Below are 10,130 nucleotides of genomic sequence, written 5' to 3'. Positions count from 1 at the left end.
CCAGTTTAGTGTGCTGCATGATGCATAATAGTTAGTGTTCACTCTTCACCCTTGAAGTTAGTTCACAATTTCCAATGGATAGTTCACATTTAATTTATTAAGTGAGCAACTGAGCCCATCTTTTTCAGTAACTCCTGCTACCACCCATTACCAAACACTCGGCACTTACAACTGTTCATGGATATGTAGGCTGAACATGTTATAAACATGGGCTATGAAGTGTAAAATAATACAAAGTAAAGTTAAAATCAAAGTATATTTATTTGCTTCTGAAGTGCATGCACGTGCACTTGTGAAGTGAAGTGGTACTAGTGTAGGCCTAGTTTGATTAACTGAAACCCGCATGCGTCAGATTTTGGTAATCGAAATGAAAGCAAGCAGACTGCACTGCAAATGCACAACATATTATTAGGGCCCTAGCACCGAAGGGCGCAAGGCCCTATTGTTTTTGTAAGGATTATTATTATTATACTAACTTTGTCTCAGAGCGTTTTCCTTTTTTGAGGTGGTTAAGATGGGTGAAAAGTCTTGAAATTTGGCACACACATCAGGTGTCACGCAAAGCAGTTAGGTACAAGAGCGTGGCCCAGGGACTCAGTAGCGCCCCCTTAGGTGATTGAGGCAGTGGTTGGCACATACTTTCAGCTAGACGCATCAAATTTGGTAGGTGTGTGTGTATCTCCTCAAAATGAACAACTTTCGTATGTACAATTGTAAAGTTGGTATACATGAGTATGTAAAGTTGGTATACATGATGCCAATATGCTTCTGATTCTAAATTGTGAAGCTTTTTTTGATATGTTGTAATTTGACGAAATGGCAAAACTCTGAATTTTAATACCCTTCCACATAAACAATACATGTGTCTTAATTCACCATGCATGGCTTGAAATGTTTTAAATTTCACAGGTCTTTGAATACCATGGGAGTGATGATATTGACATGCCCATAATGCATATTTGGCATAGCGCCACCACCTGGCAACAGAAAGAATGGCAATTACACTGATGTCACATGATCAATTTTAACATACTCCTCCTAGACGGTTTGGAAGATTCATGTGAAATTTGGCAAATATGATGCCAAGATGTTGCTGATGTTAAATTGCGAAGGGATTTTTGATATGTTGTAATATGTCATGATTTTAATATCTCACCACAAAAACAGGAAATGTGTCATAAAGTCACAGTCCATTGAATGAATGGTCTGAAACTTCTCATGTTAATAGATATTATGATTATGATGATATTCAGACACCCAATGGGCCTGCCTGGCATAGCACCACTACCTGGCCAAGTAGGAAATGTGCCAGAAATGGACAATGCCTTAAGTCAGTGTTTCTCAAAGTGTGGTCCGGGGACCACTGGTGGTCCGCAAGCTATCCCAAGTGGTCCGCGAGCAGACGTGGTAAAATATAGTATAGATGCTATATTGAACCAACTTGTATGTAAATCCAAACAGTTCTGCAACACTGCCTTTGTAAACTATGCCAGTTTAAATCATATTAATCCTCTGACACAATAAGCAAAGTGGTTCAGTGAGTAGGCCTTGTGTAATATACTGTTGAAGTAAGTACTACTTTTTATTTTAGATAGGTGGTCCGTGAATTTTTTTTTTATTGGTTAAGTGGTCCTTGGTATGAAAAAGTTTGAGAAACACTGCCTTAAGTGACTGATCTGAAACTTTATAAAATATTGGATATCATTATTGTGATGATATTCACACATATAATTCATATGCCTAGCATAGCGCCACCATCTGGCCAAACAGGAAATATGCCAGAAATGCTATGCTTTGAATGAATGGTCTGAAACTTCTCAGGTTAATATATATTATAATTATGATGATATCCAGAGACCCTATGGGCCTGCCTGTCAAAGCGCCACCACCTGGCCAAGCAGGAAAATGTGCCAGAAATTGGTAATGCCTATATTGGTTGATCTGAAACTTTGCAAAATATTGGATATCATTATTGTGATGATATTCACATGTGTAATTCAAATGCCTAATATAGCGCCACCATCTGGCCAAAAAGTGTATCAGAAATGTTCTTTGCTTAAAATTAATAATCTGAAATTTCTCAGGTTAATTTATATTATGATTATGATGACACACAATGGGCCTGCCTTGCATTGCGCCCCCACCTGACCAAGCAAGTAAATGTGCCAGAAAATAACATGCAAAAACAAATAGCACACACATCAAATATGTACATTTTACAAATGCACCACGTCGGTGCTTTGTTGGATTCTGAAATGTCACCGGTTGCGGCCCGCTCGGGCCCGCCATTGCCGCTTGCGGCTATATTTATAATTATGTTTTTTACCGTATGAATATTACAAGATTGCATTATTGGGCTATGTACTTGTCAACGTCTTGAAGTCCGCAAAATAGGCCTAACAGTTTAGGCTATTTAAGGCGAAAAAGAAAGTGAGCCAGCTTTTCCATTTCCATTTTAATGTCAGTCACCGTTCTGCCAGTTGTGCATAACAAGCGTATAGCCTAAACGCTAAAAAGGTCAAATAATGTGGCCATTTTCAACGATGTGCAAGTTGAACATGACAGGGAATAGGTCTATTGAATCTTAGTATACGGCAGGCTAGTAAGATATATATAAAATATATAATGCGTCACTAATCTGGGTACCCAGAAGCTCGCTTCACGCTGAACGGACACTGTGTACGCAGCAAAAGGAAGTGGCTGCTGAACCGCCCAGCAGCTGCCGTGACTCAGAGAGAAGCCTATAAATTGGCAAACGATTTTCAGCCTATCTATAGTGCCAGGACCCGTACTTGTGGGAATCTGCATAACATCTCAGCTTCAGCATGAGGAGAACGCTAGTTTTCTCATTCTGTAAGTATGCTTTTTTGACCATCTTTGGGCATTTTGTTGACATTTAGCTTTAATTGTAGCAGGCTGTCAATGCAAAGAAAAGCAGGCTGGAAAAATCCATAGGGAGCCAGGCTTTATCCCTTTATAGAACCTAAATTATATTATAGGCCTATAATGCCTAAAATAGAACATCATTGTATTTGAAGTTACAGATATTCAAGGGGGGGAAATGTTTTTCTTTACAAGGAACCAGTCATTTCACAAGGTTTGATCAATCACACCTATAATTAGCGTAGGTCTAAGCTACTAATGTGTCTTGATGTGGTACCTTTACCTGGTAGCCTAATTTTTGAGTAAATGTCAGTGACAGTTAATACAAAAAGCCATTATACATTTGTTGCGTTTGTCTACCTCTACATTTGAATTTGTAAAATATTGGCAAAGCAAACATGAAGGTTGAAAAATGTTTCATTCATCCCTTGTATGGACATAACACTGTGTAGCCCTACTTTTGTGTTTGTTTTGCAGGGTTCCATTCACTTACTGTCTGTGGACTTTCAACTGGTAATAAACTTTTATTGCTTAATTTATTGTTTTTTTTAGCCATGTACGGCCCCAACACAGAAAAGTCAGGATGTTGTCTAAAATTCCAATAGAAACTAGGGCTGTCAAAATAACTGAGTAATTTCGATTAATTCATTTGAGAAAAAATAACTGATTAAAAAAAATAACGCAGATTAATCGATTCTGTATGACCTTTGACCCCGAGCCTTTCTAGTTAGTAACCATTACTGTAAAATGAAGGAGAGAGAAGAAAATGTGCTGCCTAGATCATTGATTGGAACATTTACTTTTAAAAAACGGCCTGATGGTGTTGACAAAAATAAAGTGTTAATTAAAATAAAGTCCTCTGCAATGTCTGCAGCAAGGAATTTGCATATCACTGGAGTTTGTCAACTCTAAAGTCGCACATCAATGGAAAGAAATAGTGTTGACATTGAGGGGAGTGTTCATTTATTTTCATTGTGTCCCCTAGGTTATATCTGTGGACTGACATGCCTTGTATGTGAAAAAAACTTCTTCCCGAAGCACATTTGAATTTATTTCCTCAGCATATTAGGTCATATCATAGATTATTATGGCCATTATTTGAACAGTGAAAATAATAATAAAAGAGTTTTTGAACTTTAATGTCACTAATGCTGATTATTCAATGATTCATTTGAATTTAAATATTTAAAATACTTTCTCAGCAAAAATTATATATGCGATTAATTTAGATTAATTAATCACAGAGTATGTAATTAATTAGATTAATTTTTTTAATCGATTGACAGCCCTAATAGAAACATAATGTGATAATTTCTTCATCCAGTTCAACGTCAGCCTGACAGAACAGCCTCCGGCTTCTCAGCCGATGGTCACGTTCCGCCGCAACATCTGGAACCTGTCTCCAACGCACTTCTCCTCTGTGGTTGCCTCCGGTCTACCTCCACTCAACACCTTCTCCTCTCTGGAGGTTAATGAGGCCACAGACTCTGCTCCACACTGAGCTCGTGTCTAGACGAGCTGTGCCCTCTTACCACAAGGCCAGCTCGATCCAAACACTCTCATCCATGGCTAAATGATACCCTCCGATCGCAGCGCACCAAACTCAGGCCGCGGAGAGGAAATGGCACAAATCCAAACTAACTGATGACCTCAAAAACTACCAGACACTCCTGACCTCCTTCTCAGCCAGCATCACTGCTGCTAAGACGGCTTTCTACAATGACAAAATCAACAGCGCTACAGACACTCGAAAACTTTTCTCAACCTTCAAATCGCTACTCAACCCTCAGCTGCCTCCTCCTCCATCCAGCCTTACTGCAGATACCCTCGCTTTTTACAAACAAAGTGGCGGCAGCAGTCAATTCTCTACATGCCCACTCAACGCATCTGACTCAGATACCGCACTCCTACAACCTCTAGGGACTGCTGGAACATCTTTTTCAGCATTCACGCCTCTCTCCGAGAGTGAAGTATCTAGACTCCTGACACGCAGCCGTCCTACCACATGCTCGCTGGACCCTATACCTACGAGCCTACTTCAGTCCATCAGCCCGACCATCGCACCAGCTATCACACATGTGATCAATGCCTCGCTAACCTCCGGCACATTTCCAACAGCGTTCAAAATGGCCCGGGTAACACCATTACTTAAGAAAGCTTCTCTCAATCCTGCTCAAGTCGAGAACTACCGCCCTGTCTCACTCCTGCCTTTCCTATCCAAAGGCATTGAACGAGCAGTCTCCAAACAGGTCTCTGACTTCCTTTCACAGAACAACCATCTGGATCCAAATCAGTCTGGGTTCAAAAGCGGCCACTCTACCGAAACGGCTCTGCTGTCTGTAACAGAAGCCTTAAAAGAAGCCAGGGCGACTGCTCGGTCATCAGTACTCATTCTGCTTGACCTATCGGCTGCCTTTGACACGGTTAATCACCGCATCCTTCTCTCTATACTCGCTAACATGGGAATCTCCGGTTCTGCTCTCTCCTGGTTAGAATCCTACCTCACAGGACGCTTGTTTAACGTATCATGGCTTGGTCAGCTATCTGCACCTCACCATCTCACCACAGGGGTCCCCCAGGGCTCAGTGCTGGGCCCCCTTCTCTTTGCTATCTACACCACCTCCTTGGGACAGATTATCCGTTCGCATGGCTTCTCATACCACTGCTATGCAGACGACACACAGCTCTATCTGTCCTTTCCACCTGATGACCCCTTGGTTTCAGCACGGATCTCGGATTGCCTCTCAGACATAGCTACATGGATGAAGGCACACCACCTCCAGCTGAACCTCTCAAAGACTGAACTGCTGGTCCTCCCAGCTAAACCTACCATACACCACGACATCAACATCAAATTTCACTCCCTGTCTGTTTCACCTACCAGGACTGCAAGAAATCTAGGAGTTGTTCTCGACAACCAACTAAACTTCTCAGATCATGTTGCCTCAGTCGCCCGGTCATGCCGTTTCGCACTCTACAACATACGGAAAATCAGGACTTACTTGACTCAAGATGCTACCCAACTTCTGGTTCAGGCGATAGTCATCTCACGACTCAACTACTGCAACGCCCTCCTGACAGGTCTCCCAGCCTGCGCAGTGAAACCACTTCAGATGATCCAGAATGCGGCGGCGCGCCTGGTCTACAACCGACCCAAAAGGGCACATGTTACCCCGCTGCTCATCCAGCTACACTGGCTACCTATGGCGGCCCGTATCAAATTCAAGGCTCTAACGCTTGCCTACAAAGTAGTCTCCGGTTCTGCTCCCACCTACTTGAATGCCCTCATACAGACATACGCTACCTCCAGACCACTGCGCTCCTCAGACGAACGACGTCTAGCTCTACCACCGGTACGCTCAGGCCAATCCAAACTTTTCTCATCTGTTGTTCCTCGTTGGTGGAACACACTGCCAGTTCCTACAAGGGCAGGAACATCCCTCTCCATTTTCAAAAAAACTCCTGAAGACCCAGCTCTTTAGAGAACATCTCCTCTCATAGCAACACTTACAACAAGTCTTGCTGATCCTAGCACTCACCAGCCGTCTTATTCGCACTTATTCTTACTGTACTCTAATGTTTTTTAAATTGTCCTAAAATTGTTGAGAATTGCTCTAAAACTTAAACTGTTTACCATGTTGTTAGTCGCTTTGGCTAAAAAAGCGTCAGCCAAATGTAATGTAAAATGAACTGACCAACAAGTTGGATATAGTTGGATAGTCCCTCTCCTCTTTAGCCAAGAGGAGTCCATGATTTCTAAAAATTGCAAATTGTGATTGGTCTAACGACAAGACCTTTTTCCACTTCCTCAGTCCATTTTAAATGAGCTCAGGCCAAGATAAACTGGTGGTATTTTTGTATCATAAATACAATTTCTTATTTTGCATGGTAAAGTTTACACTAACATTTGTGATTAGAGTATCAAGCTCTGCTAATAGACAATGATTATTGGATGTTTTCCTGAGCCCATGCAATGACTCTTCTTTACAGAAACAGGTCTGGTTTTAATGCAGTGCCATCAGAGGTCCAAAAGACCACGGCCATCAAACATTTTTTTTTCAGCTCTGTGCCTCTCTTAATGTGTCCCTTGTTTCCAATGATTTTTCTGGATTTTCTGGATATACATATGACAGCTACTCAGTCCTGCACATTCTCTCCGCAAAAATTAATCACTCTTGTCAATTTGTCTTCTACTCCAGCCCCTACTCCTATAACTTTTGTGTATGTTAATGAGTGTGTGTACAGAGTGTGTTTGTTTTTGTGTATCAAAGTCAAAGTCAAAGTGAGCTTTATTGTCAATTTCTTCACATGCTCCAGACATAAAAAGAGATCGAAATTACGTTTCTCACTATCCCACGGTGAAGACAAGACATTTTACCAATTTAAGTACACAGACAAACATAACATTCAAGTAAACACAAAATAAGTAAATAAGAGGGCACATACAATGAAGAAATAAGAGCAGCAAAATTTGGTTGAAATTGTGCATAGACAGTCAATAAAATAGTAGTGCAAAGTCAGGCCAATAAAAGGCCTGTGTAGGTATGTGTGCTTCTGGGTGTGTGCGTCTGTGTGTGTGCCTGCTTGCTTGCATGTGTGTCTTTATGTGCGTGCGCGTGTGGGTGTGTTTATGTGTCTTTATGTGTGTGTGTGTATGTGCATGCGTGTGTGTTTATATGTGTGTGTGCGTGGTGTGTGTGCGCGCGCAACTGATATGGCCACCCATGAGCGGATTTCCATAAAACTTGGCATGCATTCAGAGGGTGTCATAATGATCCTACACTTCAAATTTCGGGGGGCCTGGTGTGGCAGGTGGGCGACAGATCGAAATGAAAATCAATGGTTCGATATTATCCTTGTTAAATTTACTGAAGAAAAAAAAATCCAGAAGAAAAACACTGACGCTTCGCTAGTGCGAAAGCCAAGACTGTTGTTGGCCCGCCACTGGCCCGCTAACCCCCCAAAAGGAGACAGACAGACAGTTTTATCTGGAGAACTGTAGGGCCTATGATGTCTAAAGTTCTTTTGTATGTTGATCTCAAGGGGCCATCTCAACCAATTTCATAACCACTCATTTGTGCTATAGCGCCACCTAGTTAAAAATGAAAAAGCAAAGGTGAGGTATAAAAATTAATATTATTAGTAATAATACATTTTATTTAAAATGCCTTTCAGGACACCCAAGGTCGATTCACAGATAAAACCAATAGAAGAAAAAATATCAAAAAAGAAAACCAATAGAAGAAAAATTATCAAAAATATATAGTCCATTTAGTTATATCATAGTCCATAGGCTAGTCTGAAGAGATTTTCAGTTCCTTTTTAAACTGGGCAGTGGATTCACACTGCCTGAAGTCATTTGGAAGTGAGTTCCATAGCTTTGGGGCTGTGTGGGAGAATGCTCTTTCTTCCATGGTGCAGAGGTTCATCTTAGGCACCTTGAGCAGACCAGCTGATGAGGATCCCAGCGAGCGGGAAGGGGTGTAGCTCTCCAAGAGGTCAGTGATATAGTTGGGAGCAAGGTGCAGGGCCTTATATGTCAACAGTAGGATCTTAAACTGGACTCTCTGGGTAACTGGTAACCAGTGAAGCTGTGACAGTACAGGTGTTATATGGCTTGTGGACTTTGTGCCTGTTACTATCCTGGCTGCAGAGTTCTGAATTATTTGGAGGCGGTGGAGTGAAAAAATGAGTTGTAATCGCAGGTATCTTTGCCTGACATTTTCAAAACATGGAATCAGCGGATCAGCCGCACAAACTGTATCACATAAATAGTCTCTATGTCTTCCTGGCTCCCTCATTGCTGCTAACACTATATTTGTCTAGAATTTATGTCTAACTATTTATGTAAATGAAAGTGACACAAATTGTACATAAACAGCGACAGTGCAACAAACTTAGTGGGCATGTAGCCTCACAAGGATGACGCGGAACCATTGTTTTTCCCCGAAAGGAGGGTAGGGTGGACACAGTTTTCTAAGAATATCTCGAGAACATTTAATGTATAGCGCCACCTAGTAAAAAATTAAAAAGCAAAAATGAGTTGTAATCGCAGGTATCTTTGGCTGACAGGTTCAAAACTGCATGGAATCTGTAGAGTAGGATCATTATGACATCCTCTGAATGCATGCCAAATTTTGTGGAATTCCGTTCATGGGGGACCATACAATAAAGGAATATATGTGTACATTTAGTGACTGTGCACTCCGCATGCACACACATGCACTCATGAACACAAGCAAACACTCACATAAAGATACATGTACACACATGCAGGCACACACACATAAACAAACACACACACACACAGGTACGCACACACTCACGCGCATGCACACACAAACACACACACACACACACACACGCATAAACACACACGCACACAAACAGTAGACATGCAGGCATACGCACGCACGCACATGCACACACACAGGCACGCAAACAAAATCACGCACACAAACACACATAAACACAAACACACCCACACACACAAATACACATAAACACGTACACGCATGCATAAACACACACACACACACACACCCCATGACCCCCACACACCCACTCACAAGCGAACGCACACACAGAAAGAAGCGCACATATACACAAAAGCAAACACACACATGCACACTGATTTACATACACAAAAGTTGCAAGAGAAGGGGATGGAGTAGGAGAGGGAGACACATTGACAAGCGTGATCTGAGTGGCGGCAGTCATATTTTGTACCGCTTTGCGGTACATCTAGTTATTGATTCATTTTTAAATCTAGATAGCGAGATTAAGTAAATATTCATTTAATTATATTATATTATTTAGATTTGATATTTGATTAATCAGGGATTTGCTTTTCCTCATCAGGCCCTTGGATTGTCCCTAAACTCACTCATGACAAACAAAATGAGAGTCTCTCCAAAGGATCTTCTGTGACTTTTACATGTGCCATTGGTGACCCTTCCCCAGAGTGGCAGTTCCTCTGGTACAGAGTAGTTCCTTTCAGAGATGACTTACCTGCTGACTCACACTGGTCTGGCAGATCTGCATATTCCCTGGAGCTCCTGTCAGACAGCAGCAGAGGATCTGGAGGCTCCTACAGTCTGAACTTAACTGGCCCTGAGCACAGAGGGTTCTATGTGTGCAGAGCAAAGAAAGAAGAGCCAGTTTATTACACCCACCACAGCAGCCCCCTTATTCTTTGGTTCTCTGGCAAGTTATTTTATAAGTTTGAAAGTTGGACTGAGATCCTT

General features: G+C 41.7%; 1 long non-coding RNA gene across 1 annotated transcript; it reads left to right on the top strand.

The window, feature by feature from the left end:
- The first annotated feature begins 2,778 nt into the window (after window positions 1-2,778).
- Window positions 2,779-10,083, top strand: LOC143114855 (uncharacterized). Its single transcript, XR_012985012.1, has 3 exons — window positions 2,779-2,853; window positions 3,361-3,396; window positions 9,745-10,083. It is a non-coding gene; the product is annotated as an uncharacterized LOC143114855 (long non-coding RNA).
- Window positions 10,084-10,130: the final 47 nt, after the last annotated feature.

The sequence above is a fragment of the Alosa pseudoharengus genome, unplaced genomic scaffold, assembly GCF_046254945.1.
Source record: "Alosa pseudoharengus isolate Yale_2024_CS ecotype anadromous, Long Island Sound unplaced genomic scaffold, YU_APseudo_1.1 YU_APseudo_1.1_scf_1, whole genome shotgun sequence".
Classification (NCBI taxonomy): domain Eukaryota; kingdom Metazoa; phylum Chordata; class Actinopteri; order Clupeiformes; family Clupeidae; genus Alosa; species Alosa pseudoharengus.
This window is presented reverse-complemented; position numbering and strand designations above follow the sequence as displayed.